We start from the raw sequence: 21,395 nt of genomic DNA on the forward strand, positions 1-21,395 counted from the left end.
TCAGCCACAACTACCGGGTTCCCGAGAACAAGCCTTGCACGACAGATTGAAGAAGGATTTGATGTCAATTGGCAGAAGACAAGTAATGATGCTAACAATAGCAGCTATGCTTGTACCTAACAACAAATAGCAACGAACGTCCGTTGTTGGCAGGACTCAAACCTGCGAGGGGAGACCCCAATGGATTTCTAATCCATCGCCTTAACCACTCGGCCACAACAACTGCCAGTGTTCTGTGGAATGCTAATCTTAGCATTCAAAAATAAACCCATTGAAGGAGTAGTTATGATTTTGGGTTCCAGAAAACAAGCCTTGCAGTCAAGAATGCCTTAACCGCTCAGCCACAACTACCGGGTTCCCGAGAACAAGCCTTGCACGACAGATTGAAAAAGGATTTGATGTCAATTGGGAGAACACAAGTAATGATGCTAACATGAGCAGCCATGCTTGTACCTAACAATAGATAGCAATGAATGTCCTTTGTTGGCAGGACTCGAACCTGCGAGGGGAGACCCCAATGGATTTCTAATCCATCGCCTTAACCACTCGGCCACAACAACTTCCACTGTTGTGTGGAATGCTAATCATAGCATTAAAAAATAAACCCATTGAAGGAATAGGTATGATTTTCGGTTCCAGAAAACAAGCCTTGCAGTCAAGAATGCCTTAACCGCTCAGCCACAACTACCGGGTTCCCGAGAACAAGCCTTGCAGGACAGATTGAAGAAAGATTTGATGTCAATTGGCAGAACACTAGTAATGACGCTCACACGAGCAGCCATGCTTGTACCTAACAATAGATAGCAACGACTGTCCGTTGTTGGCAGGACTCCAACCTGTGAGGGGAGACTCCAATAGATTTGTATTCTATCGCCTTTACTACTCGGCCACAACAACTGCCAGTGGTGTGTGGAATGTTAAACTTAGCATTCAATAATAAACCCATTGAAGGAATAGGTATGATTTTGGTTTCAGAAAACAAGCCTGGCAGTCAAGAATGCATTAACCACTCAGCCAAAACTACTGGGTTCCTGAGAACAAGCCTTGCAGGACAGATTGAAGAAAGATTTGATGTCAATTGGCAGAACACTAGTAATGACGCTCACACGAGCAGCCATGCTTGTACCTAACAATAGATAGTAACGAACGTCCGTTGTTGGCAGGACTCGAACCTGCGAGGGGAGACCCCAATGGATTTCAAGTCCATCGCCTTAACCACTCGGCCACAACAACTGCCAGGGGTCTGTGGAATGCTAATCTTAGCATTCAAAAATAAACCCATTGAAGGAATAGGTATGATTTTGGGTTCCAGAAAACAAGCCTTGCAGTCAAGAATGCCTTAACCGCTCAGCCACAACTACCGGGTTCCCGAGAACAAGCCTTGCACGACAGATTGAAGAAGGATTTGATGTCAATTGGCAGAAGAAAAGTAATGATGCTAACAATAGCAGCTATGCTTGTACCTAACAATAGATAGCAATGAATGTCCTTTGTTGGCAGGACTCGAACCTGCGAGGGGAGACCCCAATGGATTTCTAATCCATCGCCTTAACCACTCGGCCACAACAACTGCCACTGTTGTGTGGAATGCTAATCATAGCATTCAAAAATAAACCCATTGAAGGAATAGGTATGATTTTCGGTTCCAGAAAACAAGCCTTGCAGTCAAGAATGCCTTAACCGCTCAGCCACAACTACCGGGTTCCCGAGAACAAGCCTTGCAGGACAGATTGAAGAAAGATTTGATGTCAATTGGCAGAACACTAGTAATGACGCTCACACGAGCAGCCATGCTTGTACCTAACAATAGATAGCAACGACTGTCCGTTGTTGGCAGGACTCCAACCTGTGAGGGGAGACTCCAATAGATTTGTATTCTATCGCCTTTACTACTCGGCCACAACAACTGCCACTATTACGTGGAATGCTAATCTTAGCATTCAAAAATAAACCCATTGAAGGAATAGGTATGATTTTCGGTTCCAGAAAACAAGCCTTGCAGTCAAGAATGCCTTTACCGCTCAGCCACAACTACCGGGTTCCCGAGAACAAGCCTTGCACGACAGATTGAAGAAGGTTTTGATGTCAATTGGCATGAGACAAGTAATTATGCTAACAATAGCAGCCATACTTGTACCTAACAACAGATAGTAACGAACATCCGTTGTTGGCAGGACTCGAACCTGCGAGGGGAGACCCCAATGGATTTCTAATCCATCGCCTTAACCACTCGGCCACAACAACTGCCAGTGGTCTGTGGAATGTTAAACTTAGCATTCAATAATAAACCCATTGAAGGAATAGGTATGATTTTGGGTTCCAGAAAGCAAGCCTTGCAGTCAAGAATGCCTTAACCGCTCAGCCACAACTACTGGGTTCCTGAGAACAAGCCTTGCAGGACAGATTGAAGAAAGATTTGATGTCAATTGGCAGAACACTAGTAATGATGCTAACATGAGCAACCATGCTTGTACCTAACAATAGATAGCAACAAACGTCCGTTGTTGGCAGGACTCGAACCTGCGAGGGGAGACCCCAATGGATTTCTAATCCATCGCCTTAACCACTCGGCCACAACAACTGCCACTGTTGCGTGGAATGCTAATCATAGCATTCAAAAATAAACCCATTGAAGGAATAGGTATGATTTTAGGTTCCAGAAAACAAGCCTTGCAGTCAAGAATGCCTTAACCGCTCAGCCACAACTACCGGGTTCCCGAGAACAAGCCTTGCAAGACAGATTGAAGAAAGATTTGATGTCAATTGGCAGAACACTAGTAATGACGCTCACACGAGCAGCCATGCTTGTACCTAACAATAGATAGTAACGAACGTCCGTTGTTGGCAGGACTCGAACCTGCGAGGGGAGACCCCAAGGGATTTCAAGTCCATCGCCTTAACCACTCGGCCACAACAACTGCCAGTGTTCTGTGGAATGCTAATCTTAGCATTGAAAAATAAACCCATTGAAGGAGTAGTTATGATTTTGGGTTCCAGAAAACAAGCCTTGCAGTCAAGAATGCCTTAACCGCTCAGCCACAACTACCGGGTTCCCGAGAACAAGCCTTGCACGACAGATTGAAAAAGGATTTGATGTCAATTGGGAGAACACAAGTAATGATGCTTACATTAGGAGCCATGCTTGTACCTAAAAATAGATAGCAATGAATGTCCGTTGTTGGCAGGACTCAAACCTGCGAGGGGAGACCCCAATGGATTTCTAATCCATCGCCTTAACCACTCGGCCACAACAACTGCCACTGTTGTGTGGAATGCTAATCTTAGTATTCAATAATAACCCCATTGAAGGAGTAGGTATGATTTTGGGTTCCAGAAAACAAGCCTGGCAGTCAAGAATGCCTTAAACACTCAGCCGCAACTACTGGGTTCCTGAGAACAAGCCTTGCAGGACAGATTGAAGAAGGATTTGATGTCAATTGGCAGAAGACAAGTAATGATGCTAACAATAGCAGCCATGCTTGTACCTAACAATAGATAGCAACGACTGTCCGTTGTTGGCAGGACTCCAACCTGTGAGGGGAGACTCCAATAGATTTGTATTCTATCGCCTTTACTACTCGGCCACAACAACTGCCAGTGGTGTGTGGAATGTTAAACTTAGCATTCAATAATAAACCCATTGAAGGAATAGGTATGATTTTGGTTTAAGAAAACAAGCCGGCAGTCAATACTGCATTAACCACTCAGCCAAAACTACTGGGTTCCTGAGAACAAGCCTTGCTGGACAGATTGAAGAAAGATTTGATGTCAATTGGCAGAACACGAGTAATGATGCTAACATGAGCAGCCATGCTTGTGCCTAACAATAGATAGCAACGAACGTCCGTTATTGGCAGGACTCGAACCTGCGAGGGGAGACCCCAATGGATTTCAAGTCCATCGCCTTAACCACTCGGCCACAACAACTGCCAGTGGTCTGTGGAATGCTAATCTTAGCATTAAAAAATAAACCCATTGACGGAGTTGGTATGATTTTGGGTTCCAGAAAACAAGCCTTGCAGTCAAGAATGCCTTAACCGCTCAGCCACAACTACCGGGTTCCCGAGAACAAGCCTTGCACGACAGATTGAAAAAGGATTTGATGTAAATTGGGAGAACACAAGTAATGATGCTTACATTAGGAGCCATGCTTGTACCTAAAAATAGATAGCAATGAACGTCCGTTGTTGGCCGGACTCGAACCTGCGAGGGGAGACCCCAATGGATTTCTAATCCATCGCCTTAACCACTCGGCCACAACAACTGCCAGTCGTGTGTGGAATGTTAAACTTAGCATTCAATAATAAACCCACTGAAGGAATAGGTATGATTTTGGTTTCAGAAAACAAGCCTGGCAGTCAATACTGCATTAACCACTCAGCCAAAACTACTGGGTTCCTGAGAACAAGCCTTGCAGGACAGATTCAAGAAAGATTTGACGTCAATTGGCAGAACACTAGTAATGATGCTAACATGAGCAGCCATGCTTGTACCTAACAATAGATAGTAACGAACGTCCGTTGTTGGCAGGACTCGAACCTGCGAGGAGAGACCCCAATGGATTTCAAGTCCATCGCCTTAACCACTCGGCCACAACAACTGCGATTGGTCTGTGGAATGCTAATCTTAGCATTCAAAAATAAACCCATTGAAGGAGTAGTTATGATTTTGGGTTCCAGAAAACAAGCCTGGCAGTCAAGAATGCCTTAAACACTCAGCCGCAACTACTGGGTTCCTGAGAACAAGCCTTGCAGGACAGATTGAAGAAGGATTTGATGTCAATTGGCAGAAGACAAGTAATGATGCTAACAATAGCAGCCATGCTTGTACCAAACAATAGATAGCAACGACTGTCCGTTGTTGGCAGGACTCCAACCTGTGAGGGGAGACTCCAATAGATTTGTAGTCTATCGCCTTTACTACTCGGCCACAACAACTGCCAGTGGTGTGTGGAATGTTAAACTTAGCATTCAATAATAAACCTATTGAAGGAATAGGTATGATTTTGGTTTCAGAAAACAAGCCTGGCAGTCAAGAATGCATTAACCACTCAGCCAAAACTACTGGGTTCCTGAGAACAAGCCTTGCAGGACAGATTGAAGAAAGATTTGATGTCAATTGACAGAACACTAGTAATGATGCTAACATGAGCAGCCATGCTTGTACCTAACAATAGATAGTAACGAACGTCCGTTGTTGGCAGGACTCGAACCTGCGAGGAGAGACCCCAATGGATTTCAAGTCCATCACCTTAACCACTCGGCCACAATAACTGCCACTATTGTGTGGAATGCTAATCTTAGCATTCAAAAATAAACCCATTGAAGGAATCGGTATGATTTTGGGTTCCAGAAAACAAGCCTTGCAGTCAAGAATGCCTTAACCGCTCAGCCACAAATACCGGGTTCCCGAGAACAAGCCTTGCACGACAGATTGAAGAAGGATTTGATGTCAATTGGCATGAGACAAGTAATTATGCTAACAATAGCAGCCATACTTGTACCTAACAACAGATAGTAACGAACGTCCGTTGTTGGCAGGACTCGAACCTGCGAGGGGAGACCCCAATGGATTTCTAATCCATCGCCTTAACCACTCGGCCACAACAACTGCCAGTGGTCTGTGGAATGTTAAACTTAGCATTCAATAATAAACCCATTGAAGGAATAGGTATGATTTTGGGTTCCAGAAAACAAGCCTTGCAGTCAAGAATGCCTTAACCGCTCAGCCACAACTACCGGGCTCCTGAGAATAAGCCTTGCAGGACAGATTGAAGAAGGATTTGATGTCAATTGGCAGAACACTAGTAATGATGCTAACATGAGCAGCCATGCTTGTACCTAACAATAGATAGTAACGAATGTCCGTTGTTGGCAGGACTCGAACCTGCGAGGGGAGACCCCAATGGATTTCAAGTCCATCGCCTTAACCACTCGGCCACAACAACTGCCACTACTGTGTGGAATGCTAATCTTAGCATTCAAAAATAAACCCATTGAAGGAGTAGGTATGATTTTGGGTTCCAGAAAACAAGCCTTGCAGTCAAGAATGCCTTAACCGCTCAGCCACAACTACCGGGTTCCCGAGAACAAGCCTTGCACGACAGATTGAAGAAGGATTTGATGTCAATTGGCAGAAGACAAGTAATGATGCTAACAATAGCAGCTATGCTTGTACCTAACAACAAATAGCAACGAACGTCCGTTGTTGGCAGGACTCAAACCTGCGAGGGGAGACCCCAATGGATTTCTAATCCATCGCCTTAACCACTCGGCCACAACAACTGCCAGTGTTCTGTGGAATGCTAATCTTAGCATTGAAAAATAAACCCATTGAAGGAGTAGTTATGATTTTGGGTTCCAGAAAACAAGCCTTGCAGTCAAGAATGCCTTAACCGCTCAGCCACAACTACCGGGTTCCCGAGAACAAGCCTTGCACGACAGATTGAAAAAGGATTTGATGTCAATTGGGAGAACACAAGTAATGATGCTTACATTAGGAGCCATGCTTGTACCTAAAAATAGATAGCAATGAATGTCCGTTGTTGGCAGGACTCAAACCTGCGAGGGGAGACCCCAATGGATTTCTAATCCATCGCCTTAACCACTCGGCCACAACAACTGCCACTGTTGTGTGGAATGCTAATCTTAGCATTCAAAAATAAACCCATTGAAGGAGTAGGTATGATTTTGGGTTCCAGAAAACAAGCCTTGCAGTCAAGAATGCCTTAACCGCTCAGCCACAACTACCGGGTTCCCGAGAACAAGCCTTGCACGACAGATTGAAGAAGGATTTGATGTCAATTGGCAGAAGACAAGTAATGATGCTAACAATAGCAGCTATGCTTGTACCTAACAACAAATAGCAACGAACGTCCGTTGTTGGCAGGACTCAAACCTGCGAGGGGAGACCCCAATGGATTTCTAATCCATCGCCTTAACCACTCGGCCACAACAACTGCCAGTGTTCTGTGGAATGCTAATCTTAGCATTGAAAAATAAACCCATTGAAGGAGTAGTTATGATTTTGGGTTCCAGAAAACAAGCCTTGCAGTCAAGAATGCCTTAACCGCTCAGCCACAACTACCGGGTTCCCGAGAACAAGCCTTGCACGACAGATTGAAAAAGGATTTGATGTCAATTGGGAGAACACAAGTAATGATGCTTACATTAGGAGCCATGCTTGTACCTAAAAATAGATAGCAATGAATGTCCGTTGTTGGCAGGACTCAAACCTGCGAGGGGAGACCCCAATGGATTTCTAATCCATCGCCTTAACCACTCGGCCACAACAACTGCCACTGTTGTGTGGAATGCTAATCTTAGTATTCAATAATAACCCCATTGAAGGAGTAGGTATGATTTTGGGTTCCAGAAAACAAGCCTGGCAGTCAAGAATGCCTTAAACACTCAGCCGCAACTACTGGGTTCCTGAGAACAAGCCTTGCAGGACAGATTGAAGAAGGATTTGATGTCAATTGGCAGAAGACAAGTAATGATACTAACAATAGCAGCCATGCTTGTACCTAACAATAGATAGCAACGACTGTCCGTTGTTGGCAGGACTCCAACCTGTGAGGGGAGACTCCAATAGATTTGTATTCTATCGCCTTTACTACTCGGCCACAACAACTGCCAGTGGTGTGTGGAATGTTAAACTTAGCATTCAATAATAAACCCATTGAAGGAATAGGTATGATTTTGGTTTAAGAAAACAAGCCGGCAGTCAATACTGCATTAACCACTCAGCCAAAACTACTGGGTTCCTGAGAACAAGCCTTGCAGGACAGATTGAAGAAAGATTTGATGTCAATTGGCAGAACACGAGTAATGATGCTAACATGAGCAGCCATGCTTGTGCCTAACAATAGATAGCAACGAACGTCCGTTATTGGCAGGACTCGAACCTGCGAGGGGAGACCCCAATGGATTTCAAGTCCATCGCCTTAACCACTCGGCCACAACAACTGCCAGTGGTCTGTGGAATGCTAATCTTAGCATTAAAAAATAAACCCATTGACGGAGTTGGTATGATTTTGGGTTCCAGAAAACAAGCCTTGCAGTCAAGAATGCCTTAACCGCTCAGCCACAACTACCGGGTTCCCGAGAACAAGCCTTGCACGACAGATTGAAAAAGGATTTGATGTAAATTGGGAGAACACAAGTAATGATGCTTACATTAGGAGCCATGCTTGTACCTAAAAATAGATAGCAATGAACGTCCGTTGTTGGCCGGACTCGAACCTGCGAGGGGAGACCCCAATGGATTTCTAATCCATCGCCTTAACCACTCGGCCACAACAACTGCCAGTCGTGTGTGGAATGTTAAACTTAGCATTTAATAATAAACCCACTGAAGGAATAGGTATGATTTTGGTTTCAGAAAACAAGCCTGGCAGTCAATACTGCATTAACCACTCAGCCAAAACTACTGGGTTCCTGAGAACAAGCCTTGCAGGACAGATTCAAGAAAGATTTGACGTCAATTGGCAGAACACTAGTAATGATGCTAACATGAGCAGCCATGCTTGTACCTAACAATAGATAGTAACGAACGTCCGTTGTTGGCAGGACTCGAACCTGCGAGGAGAGACCCCAATGGATTTCAAGTCCATCGCCTTAACCACTCGGCCACAACAACTGCGATTGGTCTGTGGAATGCTAATCTTAGCATTCAAAAATAAACCCATTGAAGGAGTAGTTATGATTTTGGGTTCCAGAAAACAAGCCTGGCAGTCAAGAATGCCTTAAACACTCAGCCGCAACTACTGGGTTCCTGAGAACAAGCCTTGCAGGACAGATTGAAGAAGGATTTGATGTCAATTGGCAGAAGACAAGTAATGATGCTAACAATAGCAGCCATGCTTGTACCAAACAATAGATAGCAACGACTGTCCGTTGTTGGCAGGACTCCAACCTGTGAGGGGAGACTCCAATAGATTTGTAGTCTATCGCCTTTACTACTCGGCCACAACAACTGCCAGTGGTGTGTGGAATGTTAAACTTAGCATTCAATAATAAACCTATTGAAGGAATAGGTATGATTTTGGTTTCAGAAAACAAGCCTGGCAGTCAAGAATGCATTAACCACTCAGCCAAAACTACTGGGTTCCTGAGAACAAGCCTTGCAGGACAGATTGAAGAAAGATTTGATGTCAATTGGCAGAACACTAGTAATGATGCTAACATTAGCAGCCATGCTTGTACCTAACAATAGATAGTAACGAACGTCCGTTGTTGGCAGGACTCGAACCTGCGAGGAGAGACCCCAATGGATTTCAAGTCCATCACCTTAACCACTCGGCCACAACAACTGCCACTATTGTGTGGAATGCTAATCTTAGCATTCAAAAATAAACCCATTGAAGGAATAGGTATGATTTTGGGTTCCAGAAAACAAGCCTGGCAGTCAAGAATGCATTAAACACTCAGCCGCAACTACTGGGTTCCTGAGAACAAGCCTTGCAGGACAGATTGAAGAAGGATTTGATGTCAACTGGCAGAAGACAAGTAATGATGCTAACAATAGCAGCCAAGCTTGTACCTAACAATAGATAGCAACGACTGTCCGTTGTTGGCAGGACTCCAACCTGTGAGGGGAGACCCCAATGGATTTCTAATCCATCGCCTTAACCACTCGGCCACAACAACTGCCAGTGGTCTGTGGAATGTTAAACTTAGCATTCAATAATAAACCCATTGAAGGAATAGGTATGATTTTGGGTTCCAGAAAACAAGCCTTGCAGTCAAGAATGCCTTAACCGCTCAGCCACAACTACCGGGCTCCTGAGAATAAGCCTTGCAGGACAGATTGAAGAAGGATTTGATGTCAATTGGCAGAACACTAGTAATGATGCTAACATGAGCAGCCATGCTTGTACCTAACAATAGATAGTAACGAATGTCCGTTGTTGGCAGGACTCGAACCTGCGAGGGGAGACCCCAATGGATTTCAAGTCCATCGCCTTAACCACTCGGCCACAACAACTGCCACTACTGTGTGGAATGCTAATCTTAGCATTCAAAAATAAACCCATTGAAGGAGTAGGTATGATTTTGGGTTCCAGAAAACAAGCCTTGCAGTCAAGAATGCCTTAACCGCTCAGCCACAACTACCGGGTTCCCGAGAACAAGCCTTGCACGACAGATTGAAGAAGGATTTGATGTCAATTGGCAGAAGACAAGTAATGATGCTAACAATAGCAGCTATGCTTGTACCTAACAACAAATAGCAACGAACGTCCGTTGTTGGCAGGACTCAAACCTGCGAGGGGAGACCCCAATGGATTTCTAATCCATCGCCTTAACCACTCGGCCACAACAACTGCCAGTGTTCTGTGGAATGCTAATCTTAGCATTCAAAAATAAACCCATTGAAGGAGTAGTTATGATTTTGGGTTCCAGAAAACAAGCCTTGCAGTCAAGAATGCCTTAACCGCTCAGCCACAACTACCGGGTTCCCGAGAACAAGCCTTGCACGACAGATTGAAAAAGGATTTGATGTCAATTGGGAGAACACAAGTAATGATGCTAACATGAGCAGCCATGCTTGTACCTAACAATAGATAGCAATGAATGTCCGTTGTTGGCAGGACTCGAACCTGCAAGGGGAGACCCCAATGGATTTCTAATCCATCGCCTTAACCACTCGGCCACAACAACTGCCACTGTTGTGTGGAATGCTAATCATAGCATTCAAAAATAAACCCATTGAAGAAATAGGTATGATTTTCGGTTCCAGAAAACAAGCCTGGCAGTCAAGAATGCCTTAACCGCTCAGCCACAACTACCGGGTTCCCGAGAACAAGCCTTGCACGACAGATTGAAAAAGGATTTGATGTCAATTGGGAGAACACAAGTAATGATGCTAACATGAGCAGCCATGCTTGTACCTAACAATAGATAGTAACGAACGTCCGTTGTTGGCAGGACTCGAACCTGCGAGGAGAGACCCCAATGGATTTCAAGTCCATCGCCTTAACCACTCGGCCACAACAACTGCGATTGGTCTGTGGAATGCTAATCTTAGCATTCAAAAATAAACCCATTGAAGGAGTAGTTATGATTTTGGGTTCCAGAAAACAAGCCTGGCAGTCAAGAATGCCTTAAACACTCAGCCGCAACTACTGGGTTCCTGAGAACAAGCCTTGCAGGACAGATTGAAGAAGGATTTGATGTCAATTGGCAGAAGACAAGTAATGATGCTAACAATAGCAGCCATGCTTGTACCAAACAATAGATAGCAACGACTGTCCGTTGTTGGCAGGACTCCAACCTGTGAGGGGAGACTCCAATAGATTTGTAGTCTATCGCCTTTACTACTCGGCCACAACAACTGCCAGTGGTGTGTGGAATGTTAAACTTAGCATTCAATAATAAACCTATTGAAGGAATAGGTATGATTTTGGTTTCAGAAAACAAGCCTGGCAGTCAAGAATGCATTAACCGCTCAGCCACAACTACCGGGTTCCCGAGAACAAGCCTTGCACGACAGATTGAAGAAGGATTTGATGTCAATTGGCAGAAGACAAGTAATGATGCTAACAATAGCAGCTATGCTTGTACCTAACAACAAATAGCAACGAACGTCCGTTGTTGGCAGGACTCAAACCTGCGAGGGGAGACCCCAATGGATTTCTAATCCATCGCCTTAACCACTCGGCCACAACAACTGCCAGTGTTCTGTGGAATGCTAATCTTAGCATTGAAAAATAAACCCATTGAAGGAGTAGTTATGATTTTGGGTTCCAGAAAACAAGCCTTGCAGTCAAGAATGCCTTAACCGCTCAGCCACAACTACCGGGTTCCCGAGAACAAGCCTTGCACGACAGATTGAAAAAGGATTTGATGTCAATTGGGAGAACACAAGTAATGATGCTTACATTAGGAGCCATGCTTGTACCTAAAAATAGATAGCAATGAATGTCCGTTGTTGGCAAGACTCGAACCTGCGAGGGGAGACCCCAATGGATTTCTAATCCATCGCCTTAACCACTCGGCCACAACAACTGCCACTGTTGTGTGGAATGCTAATCTTAGTATTCAATAATAACCCCATTGAAGGAGTAGGTATGATTTTGGGTTCCAGAAAACAAGCCTGGCAGTCAAGAATGCCTTAAACACTCAGCCGCAACTACTGGGTTCCTGAGAACAAGCCTTGCAGGACAGATTGAAGAAGGATTTGATGTCAATTGGCAGAAGACAAGTAATGATGCTAACAATAGCAGCCATGCTTGTACCTAACAATAGATAGCAACGACTGTCCGTTGTTGGCAGGACTCCAACCTGTGAGGGGAGACTCCAATAGATTTGTATTCTATCGCCTTTACTACTCGGCCACAACAACTGCCAGTGGTGTGTGGAATGTTAAACTTAGCATTCAATAATAAACCCATTGAAGGAATAGGTATGATTTTGGTTTCAGAAAACAAGCCTGGCAGTCAATACTGCATTAACCACTCAGCCAAAACTACTGGGTTCCTGAGAACAAGCCTTGCAGGACAGATTCAAGAAAGATTTGACGTCAATTGGCAGAACACTAGGAATGATGCTAACATGAGCAGCCATGCTTGTACCTAACAATAGATAGTAACGAACGTCCGTTGTTGGCAGGACTCGAACCTGCGAGGAGAGACCCCAATGGATTTCAAGTCCATCGCCTTAACCACTCGGCCACAACAACTGCGATTGGTCTGTGGAATGCTAATCTTAGCATTCAAAAATAAACCCATTGAAGGAGTAGTTATGATTTTGGGTTCCAGAAAACAAGCCTGGCAGTCAAGAATGCCTTAAACACTCAGCCGCAACTACTGGGTTCCTGAGAACAAGCCTTGCAGGACAGATTGAAGAAAGATTTGATGTCAATTGGCAGAACACTAGTAACTAGAAACTGCAATTTCGGGAGAAATTACACACCTTGGTCTTTCCTCTGTGGAGATACAAATCTTAGCCCCACTCAGGTCTATCAATAGAATGGACCATAATGCCAGTCATTGGCACTAAACAAAGTTAAAGCCATTAGAAAAGATTGGGAGAATTGGACGTCCATGAACGTCAATGGCATCACCCTCCATAAGCGGCAATGCAATCGGGGACATTTGGGGGACACGTCCTAATGATATCTAGTCATTTTCTGTTGATTTGGGAAAAAAAAAAAAAATCCCATTGAAAATGAATGGGAAAAATTTTGGACGTCCATGGACGTCAATGGTATCAACTTACATAAGCGTCAATGGAATCCAAGTACATTGGCATCAATAGAATGAACAAACATGAAGAAATGCCTTTGGAAATGAATGGGAAGTTTGGACGTCCGTGGACGTCAATGGCATCACCCTCCATAAGCAGCAATGCAATCGGGCACATTTGGGGGAAACGTCCTATTGATATCTAGTCATTTTCTGTTGATTTGGGGGGAAAAAAAAAAAATTCCCATTGAAAATGAATGGGAAAAATTTTGGACGTCCATGGATGTCAATGGTATCAACTTAAATAAGCGTCAATGGAATCCAAGTACATTGGCATCAAAAGAATGAACAAACATGAAGAAATGCCATTGGAAATGAATGGGAAGTTTGGACGTCCCTGGACGTCAATGGCATCACCCTCCATAAGCAGCAATGCAATCGGGGACATTTGGGGGACAGGTCCTATTGATATCTAGTCATTTTCTGTTGATTTGGGGGAAAAAAAAAAAATTCCCATTGAAAATGAATGGGTAAAATTTTGGACGTCCATGGACGTCAATGGCAGCACCCCCCATAAGCGTCAATTGGAATGGAATTGGGATATACGTCCTATTGATATCTGGTCATTTTCTGTTGATTTGGAGAAATTTAGTTTTTTCCCCATTGAAAATGAATGGGAAAAATTTTGGACGTCCATGGACGTCAGTGGCAGCACCCTCTATAAGCGTCAATTGAGTTGGGGACGTTTGGGGGACACGTCCTATTGATATCTGGTCATTTTCTGTTTATTTGGGGAAATGTAGTTTTTTCCCCATTGAAAATGAATGGGAAAAATTTTGGACGTCCATGGCAGTCAATGGCATCGACATCCATATAGTCAATTGAATCCAAGTACATTGGCATCAATAGATTCGACATGCATGGCCGTCAATGGCATCAATGCAATGTAAATTCCATTGAAATCCCATTGTAAGTGAATAGGAACTTTTCCCATTAGAAATGAATGGGAGAGTTTTTGGCAAATTTCCAGGGAACCGTAAATTTTTTCCAAATTCTGTATACAACTTTTATGCCCCTCACCGTCCCGGAATTTTTGATACCCAAATTATGTGATTTGGTCAAAAATTGTAGGACTAGATACATTTTGAAAAAAAAAAAAAAATCTGGAAAATTGCCGTTTGCGGGAAAACGGAAAATTTTTCGGGGCCCTTTTTAAAAAAGCCATCGTCGCGCAAAAATTCCGGACGTTTCGATATCCGAACGGTGCCGATCGGTGCAGCGGTTCGGGCTGTGCGGCGCGCCGAAAAAACGCGGAGAATAAGATGAATAATAATAATAATAACTAGAAACTGCAATTTCGGGAGAAATTACACACCTTGGTCTTTCCTCTGTGGAGACACAGATCTTAGCCCCACTCAGGTCTATCAATAGAATGGATCATAATGCCAGTCATTGGCAAAAAACAAAGTAAAAGCCGTTAGAAATGAATGGGAGAATTGGACGTCCATGGACGTCAATGGCGGCACCTTTCATAATTGTTAATGGAATCGGGGAAGTTTGGGGGACACGTCCTAATGATATCTAGTCATTTTCTGTTGATTTGGGGAAAAAAAAAAAATTCCCATTGAAAATGAATGGGAAAAATTTTGGACGTCCATGGAAGTCAATGGTATCAACTTACATAAGCGTCAATGGAATCCAAGTACATTGGCATCAATAAAATGAACAAACATGAAGAAATGCCATTGGAAATGAATGGGAAGTTTAGACGTCCATGAACGTCAATGGCATCACCCTCCATAAGCGGCAATGCAATCGGGGACATTTGGGGGAAACGTCCTAATGATATCTAGTCATTTTCTGTTGATTTGGGAAAAAAAAAAAAAAATCCCATTGAAAATGAATGGGAAAAATTTTGGACGTCCATGGACGTCAATGGTATCAACTTACATAAGCGTCAATGGAATCCAAGTACATTGGCATCAATAAAATGAACAAACATGAAGAAATGGCTTTGGAAATGATTGGGAAGTTTGGACGTCCATGGACGTCAATGGCATCACCCCCCATAAGCGGTAATGCAATCGGGGACATTTGGGGGACACGTCCTAATGATATCTAGTCATTTTCTGTTGATTTGGGAAAAAAAAAAAAAAATCCCATTGAAAATGAATGGGAAAAATTTTGGACGTCCATGGACGTCAATGGTATCAACTTACATAAGCGTCAATGGAATCCAAGTACATTGGCATCAATAAAATGAACAAACATGAAGAAATGGCTTTGGAAATGATTGGGAAGTTTGGACGTCCATGGACGTCAATGGCATCACCCCCCATAAGCGGTAATGCAATCGGGGACATTTGGGGGACACGTCCTAATGATATCTAGTCATTTTCTGTTGATTTGGGGAAAAAAAAAAAATTCCCATTGAAAATGAATGGGAAAAATTTTGGACGTCCATGGACGTCAATGGTATCAACTTACATAAGCGTCAATGGAATCCAAGTACATTGGCATCAATAAAATGAACAAACATGAAGAAATGCCATTGGAAATGAATGGGAAGTTTAGACGTCCATGAACGTCAATGGCATCACCCTCCATAAGCGGCAATGCAATCGGGGACATTTGGGGGACAGGTCCTATTGATATCTAGTCATTTTCTGTTGATTTGGGGAAAAAAAAAATTTCCCATTGAAAATGAATGGGTAAAATTTTGGACGTCCATGGACGTCAATGGCAGCACCCCCCATAAGCGTCAATGGAATTGGGGACGTTTGGGATATACGTCCTATTGATATCTGGTCATTTTCTGTTGATTTGGAGAAATTTAGTTTTTTCCCCATTGAAAATGAATGGGAAAAATTTTGGACGTCCATGTAAGTCAATGGCGGCACCCTTCATAAGCGTCAATGGAATTGGGGAAGTTTGGGGGACACGTCCTATTGATATCTGGTCATTTTCTGTTGATTTGGGGTAATTTTGTTTTTTCCCCATTGAAAATGAATGGGTAAAATTTTGGACGTCCATGGACGTCAATGGCAGCACCCCCCATAAGCGTCAATGGAGTTGGAGACGTTTGGGGTATACGTCCTATTGATATCTGGTCATTTTCTGTTGATTTGGAGAAATTTAGTTTTTTCCCCATTGAAAATGATTGGGAAAAATTTTGGACGTCCATGGAAGTCAATGGCGGCACCCTTCATAAGCGTCAATGGAATTGGGGAAGTTTGGGGGACACGTCCTATTGATATCTGGTCATTTTCTGTTGATTTGGGGAAATTTTGTTTTTTCCCCATTGAAAATGAATGGGAAAAATTTTGGACGTCCATGGCAGTCAATGGCATCGACATCCATATAGTCAATAGAATCCAAGTACATTGGCATCAATAGATTTGACATGCATGGCCGTCAATGGCATCAATGCAATGTAAATTCCATTGAAATCCCATTGTAAGTGAATGGGAACTTTTCCCATTAGAAATGAATGGGAGAGTTTTTGGCCAATTTCCGGGGAACCGTAAAGTTTTGCCAAATTCTGTATACAACTTTTATGCCCCTCACCGTCCCGGAATTTTTGATACCCAAATTATGTGATTTGGTCAAAAATTGTAGGACTAGATACATTTTGAAACTTTTTTTTTTTTCCGGAAAATTGCCGTTTACGGGCGAAGGGAAAATTTTTCGGGTCCGTTTGAAAAATTCCCATCGTTGCGTGAAAATTCCGGTCGTGCCGATATTTGAACGGTGCCGATCGGTCAAACGGTTCGGGCTGTGCAGCGTGCGTTTTTTTTTCATTCAAAATGAATAGGAAAGTTTTTGGCAAATTTCCGGGGAACCGTAAATTTTTGCCAAATTCTGTATACAACTTTTATGCCCCTCATCGTCCCGGAATTTTTGATACCCAAATTATGTGATTTGGTCAAAAATTGTAGGACTAGATACATTTTGAAAAAAAAAAAAAATTCTGGAAAATTGCCGTTTGCGGGAAAACGGAAAATTTTTCGGGGCCGTTTTTAAAAAAGCCATCGTCGCGCAAAAATTCCGGACGTTTCGATATTTGAACGGTGCCGATCGGTGCAGCGGTTCGGGCTGTGCGGCGCGCCGAAAAAACGCGGAGAATAAGATGAATAACTAGAAACTGCAATTTCGGGAGAAATTACACACCTTGGTCTTTCCTCTGTGGAGATACAAATCTTAGCCCCACTCAGGTCTATCAATAGAATGGACCATAATGCCAGTCAATGGCACTAAACAAAGTAAAAGCCATTAGAAAAGATTGGGAGAATTGGACGTCCATGGCCGTCAATGGCGGCACCCTTCATAAGCGTCAATGGATTTGGAGAAGTTTGGGGGACACATCCGATTGATATCTGGTCATTTTTTGTTGATTTGGGGGAAAAAAAAAATTCCCATTGAAAATGAATGGGAAAAATTTTGGACGTCCATGGACGTCAATGGTATCAACTTACATAAGCGTCAATGGATACCAAGTACATTGGCATCAATAGAATGAACAAACATGAAGAAATGCCATTGGAAATGAATGGGAAGTTTGGACGTCCGTGGACGTCAATGGCATCACCCTCCATAAGAGGCAATGCAATCGGGGACATTTGGGGGACACGTCCTATTGATATCTAGTCATTTTCTGTTGATTTGGGGGAGAAAAAAAAAATTCCCATTGAAAATGAATGGGAAACTTTTTGGACGTCCATGGACGTCAATGGTATCAACTTACATAAGCGTCAATGGAATCCAAGTACATTGGCATCAATAGAATGAACAAACATGAAGAAATGCAATTGGAAATAAAAAGGAAGTTTGGACATCCGTGGACGTCAATGGCATCACCCTCCATAAGAGGCAGTGCAATCGGGGACTTTTGGGGGACACGTCCTATTGATATCTAGTCATTTTCTGTTGATTTGGGGAAAAAAAAAAATTTCCCATTGAAAATGAATGGGAAAAATTTTGGACGTCCATGGACGTCAATGGTATCAACTTACATAAGCGTCAATGGAATCCAAGTACATTGGCATCAATAGAATGAACAAACATGAAGAAATGCCATTGGGATTTAATGGGAAGTTTGGACGTCCATGAACGTCAATGGCATCACCCTCCATAAGCGGCAATGCAATCGGGGACATTTGGGGGACACGTCCTAATGATATCTAGTCATTTTCTGTTGATTTGGGGAAAAAAAAAAAATTCCCATTGAAAATGAATGGGAAAAATTTTGGACGTCTATGGACGTCAATGGTATCAACTTACATAAGCATCAATGGAATCTAAGTACATTGGCATCAATAGAATGAACAAACATGAAGAAATGCCATTGGAATAAATGGGAAGTTTGGACGTCCCTGGACGTCAATGGCATCACCCTCCATAAGCAGCAATGCAATTGGGGACATTTGGGGGACACGTCCTATTGATATCTAGTCATTTTCTGTTGATTTGGGGAAAAAAAAAATTTCCCATTGAAAATGAATGGGAAAAATTTTGGACGTCCATGGACGTCAATGGTATCAACTTACATAAGCGTCAATGGAATCCAAGTACATTGGCATCAATAGAATGAACAAACATGAAGAAATGGCTTTGGAAATGATTGGGAAGTTTGGACGTCCATGGACGTCAATGGCATCACCCCCCATAAGCGGTAATGCAATCGGGGACATTTGGGGGACACGTCCTAATGATATCTAGTCATTTTCTGTTGATTTGGGGAAAAAAAAAAAATTCCCATTGAAAATGAATGGGAAAAATTTTGGACGTCTATGGACGTCAATGGTATCAACTTACATAAGCGTCAATGGAATCTAAGTACATTGGCATCAATAGAATGAACAAACATGAAGAAATGCCATTGGAATAAATGGGAAGTTTGGACGTCCCTGGACGTCAATGGCATCACCCTCCATAAGCAGCAATGCAATTGGGGACATTTGGGGGACAGATCCTATTGATATCTAGTCATTTTCTGTTGATTTGGGGAAAAAAAAAAATTTCCCATTGAAAATGAATGGGTAAAATTTTGGACGTCCATGGACGTCAATGGCAGCACCCCCCATAAGCGTCAATGGAGTTGGGGACGTTTGGGGTATACGTCCTATTGATATCTGGTCATTTTCTGTTGATTTGGAGAAATGTAGTTTTTTCCCCATTGAAAATGAATGGGAAAAATTTTGGACGTCCATGGACGTCAATGGTATCAACTTACATAAGCGTCAATGGAATCCAAGTACATTGGCATCAATAAAATGAACAAACATGAAGAAATGCCATTGGAAATGAATGGGAAGTTTGGACGTCCATGAACGTCAATGGCATCACCCTCCATAAGCGGCAATGCAATCGGGGACATTTGGGGGACACGTCCTAATGATATCTAGTCATTTTCTGTTGATTTGGGAAAAAAAAAAAAAATCCCATTGAAAATGAATGGGAAAAATTTTGGACGTCCATGGACGTCAATGGTATCAACTTACATAAGCGTCAATGGAATCCAAGTACATTGGCATCAATAGAATGAACAAACATGAAGAAATGCCTTTGGAAATGAAAGGGAAGTTTGGACGTCCATGGACGTCAATGGCATCACCCCCCATAAGCGGCAATGCAATCGGGGACATTTGGGGGACACGTCCTAATGATATCTAGTCATTTTCTGTTGATTTGGGGAAAAAAAAAAATTTCCCATTGAAAATGAATGGGAAAAATTTTGGACGTCCATGGACGTCAATGGTATCAACTTACATAAGCGTCAATGGAATCCAAGTACATTGGCATCAATAGAATGAACAAACATGAAGAAATGCCATTGGAAATTAATGGGAAGTTTGGACGTCCGTGGACGTCAATGGCATCACCCTCCATAAGCAGCAATGCAATCGGGCACATTTGGGGGAAACGTCCTATTGATATCTAGTCATTTTCTGTTGATTTGGGGAAAGAAAAAAAAAATTCCCACTGAAAATGAATGGGAAAAATTTTGGACGTCCATGGACGTCAATGGTATCAACTTACATAAGCGTCAATGGAATCAAAGTACATTGGCATCAAAAGAATGAACAAACATGAAGAAATGCCATTGGAAATGAATGGGAAGTTTGGACGTCCCTGGACGTCAATGGCATCACCCTCCATAAGCAGCAATGCAATTGGGGACATTTGGGGGACAGGTCCTATTGATATCTAGTCATTTTCTGTTGATTTGGGGAAAAAAAAAAAATTCCCATTGAAAATGAATGGGTAAAATTTTGGACGTCCATGGACGTCAATGGCAGCACCCCCCATAAGCGTCAATGGAATTGGGGACGTTTGGGATATACGTCCTATTGATATCTGGTCATTTTCTGTTGATTTGGAGAAATGTAGTTTTTTCCCCATTGAAAATGAATGGGAAAAATTTTGGACGTCCATGTAAGTCAATGGCGGCACCCTTCATAAGCGTCAATGGAATTGGGGAAGTTTGGGGGACACGTACTATTGATATCTGGTCATTTTCTGTTGATTTGGGGTAATTTTGTTTTTTCCCCATTGAAAATGAATGGGAAAAATTTTGGACGTCCATGGCAGTCAATGGCATCGACATCCATATAGTCAATTGAATCCAAGTACATTGGCATCAGTAGATTCGACATGCATGGCCGTCAATGGCATCAATGCAATGTAAATTCCATTGGAAATCCCATTGGAAGTGAATGGGACTTTTCCCATTCGAAATGAATGGGATAGTTTTTGGCAAATTTCCGAGGAAGCGTAATTTTTTTCCAAATTCTGTATACAACTTTTATGCCCCTCACCGTCCTGGAATTATGGATGCCCAAATTGTGTGATTTGGTCAAAAATTGTAGGACTAGATACATTTTGAAACTTTTTTTTTTTTTCCGGAAAATTGCCGTTTACGGGCGAAGGGAAAATTTTTCGGGTCCGTTTGAAAAATTCCCATCATTGCGCGAAAATTCCGGTCGTGCCGATATTTGAACGGTGCCGATCGGTCAAACGGTTCGGGCTGTGCAGCGTGCATTTTTTTTTCATTCAAAATGAATAGGAAAGTTTTTGGCAAATTTCCGGGGAACCGTAAATTTTTGCCAAATTCTGTATACAACTTTTATGCCCCTCATCGTCCCGGAATTTTTGATACCCAAATTATGTGATTTGGTCAAAAATTGTAGGACTAGATACATTTTTTAAC

General features: G+C 42.8%; 1 protein-coding gene and 23 non-coding genes across 26 annotated transcripts in view; all 24 read right to left on the reverse strand.

The window, feature by feature from the left end:
• Positions 1–21,395, reverse strand: part of cfap74 (cilia and flagella associated protein 74) — a 344,912-nt gene that overhangs the window by 40,282 nt on the left and 283,235 nt on the right. The gene's annotated exons all lie outside the window — the stretch shown is intronic.
• trnas-aga (transfer RNA serine (anticodon AGA)) lies at positions 142–223 on the reverse strand. The gene has a single exon. It is a non-coding gene; the product is annotated as a tRNA-Ser (tRNA).
• Positions 1,152–1,233, reverse strand: trnas-uga (transfer RNA serine (anticodon UGA)). Its single transcript has one exon. It is a non-coding gene; the product is annotated as a tRNA-Ser (tRNA).
• Positions 2,163–2,244, reverse strand: trnas-aga (transfer RNA serine (anticodon AGA)). The gene has a single exon. It is a non-coding gene; the product is annotated as a tRNA-Ser (tRNA).
• On the reverse strand, positions 2,500–2,581 carry trnas-aga (transfer RNA serine (anticodon AGA)). The gene has a single exon. It is a non-coding gene; the product is annotated as a tRNA-Ser (tRNA).
• Positions 2,837–2,918, reverse strand: trnas-uga (transfer RNA serine (anticodon UGA)). The gene has a single exon. It is a non-coding gene; the product is annotated as a tRNA-Ser (tRNA).
• On the reverse strand, positions 3,174–3,255 carry trnas-aga (transfer RNA serine (anticodon AGA)). The gene has a single exon. It is a non-coding gene; the product is annotated as a tRNA-Ser (tRNA).
• On the reverse strand, positions 3,846–3,927 carry trnas-uga (transfer RNA serine (anticodon UGA)). The gene has a single exon. It is a non-coding gene; the product is annotated as a tRNA-Ser (tRNA).
• trnas-uga (transfer RNA serine (anticodon UGA)) lies at positions 4,519–4,600 on the reverse strand. The gene has a single exon. It is a non-coding gene; the product is annotated as a tRNA-Ser (tRNA).
• On the reverse strand, positions 5,529–5,610 carry trnas-aga (transfer RNA serine (anticodon AGA)). The gene has a single exon. It is a non-coding gene; the product is annotated as a tRNA-Ser (tRNA).
• trnas-uga (transfer RNA serine (anticodon UGA)) lies at positions 5,866–5,947 on the reverse strand. Its single transcript has one exon. It is a non-coding gene; the product is annotated as a tRNA-Ser (tRNA).
• Positions 6,203–6,284, reverse strand: trnas-aga (transfer RNA serine (anticodon AGA)). Its single transcript has one exon. It is a non-coding gene; the product is annotated as a tRNA-Ser (tRNA).
• trnas-aga (transfer RNA serine (anticodon AGA)) lies at positions 6,540–6,621 on the reverse strand. The gene has a single exon. It is a non-coding gene; the product is annotated as a tRNA-Ser (tRNA).
• On the reverse strand, positions 6,877–6,958 carry trnas-aga (transfer RNA serine (anticodon AGA)). Its single transcript has one exon. It is a non-coding gene; the product is annotated as a tRNA-Ser (tRNA).
• trnas-aga (transfer RNA serine (anticodon AGA)) lies at positions 7,214–7,295 on the reverse strand. Its single transcript has one exon. It is a non-coding gene; the product is annotated as a tRNA-Ser (tRNA).
• On the reverse strand, positions 7,886–7,967 carry trnas-uga (transfer RNA serine (anticodon UGA)). Its single transcript has one exon. It is a non-coding gene; the product is annotated as a tRNA-Ser (tRNA).
• On the reverse strand, positions 8,559–8,640 carry trnas-uga (transfer RNA serine (anticodon UGA)). The gene has a single exon. It is a non-coding gene; the product is annotated as a tRNA-Ser (tRNA).
• On the reverse strand, positions 9,232–9,313 carry trnas-uga (transfer RNA serine (anticodon UGA)). The gene has a single exon. It is a non-coding gene; the product is annotated as a tRNA-Ser (tRNA).
• trnas-uga (transfer RNA serine (anticodon UGA)) lies at positions 9,906–9,987 on the reverse strand. Its single transcript has one exon. It is a non-coding gene; the product is annotated as a tRNA-Ser (tRNA).
• On the reverse strand, positions 10,243–10,324 carry trnas-aga (transfer RNA serine (anticodon AGA)). Its single transcript has one exon. It is a non-coding gene; the product is annotated as a tRNA-Ser (tRNA).
• Positions 10,580–10,661, reverse strand: trnas-aga (transfer RNA serine (anticodon AGA)). The gene has a single exon. It is a non-coding gene; the product is annotated as a tRNA-Ser (tRNA).
• Positions 10,917–10,998, reverse strand: trnas-uga (transfer RNA serine (anticodon UGA)). Its single transcript has one exon. It is a non-coding gene; the product is annotated as a tRNA-Ser (tRNA).
• On the reverse strand, positions 11,590–11,671 carry trnas-aga (transfer RNA serine (anticodon AGA)). The gene has a single exon. It is a non-coding gene; the product is annotated as a tRNA-Ser (tRNA).
• trnas-uga (transfer RNA serine (anticodon UGA)) lies at positions 12,600–12,681 on the reverse strand. The gene has a single exon. It is a non-coding gene; the product is annotated as a tRNA-Ser (tRNA).

This window comes from Corythoichthys intestinalis, chromosome 2 (assembly GCF_030265065.1).
Source record: "Corythoichthys intestinalis isolate RoL2023-P3 chromosome 2, ASM3026506v1, whole genome shotgun sequence".
NCBI classification, from domain to species: domain Eukaryota; kingdom Metazoa; phylum Chordata; class Actinopteri; order Syngnathiformes; family Syngnathidae; genus Corythoichthys; species Corythoichthys intestinalis.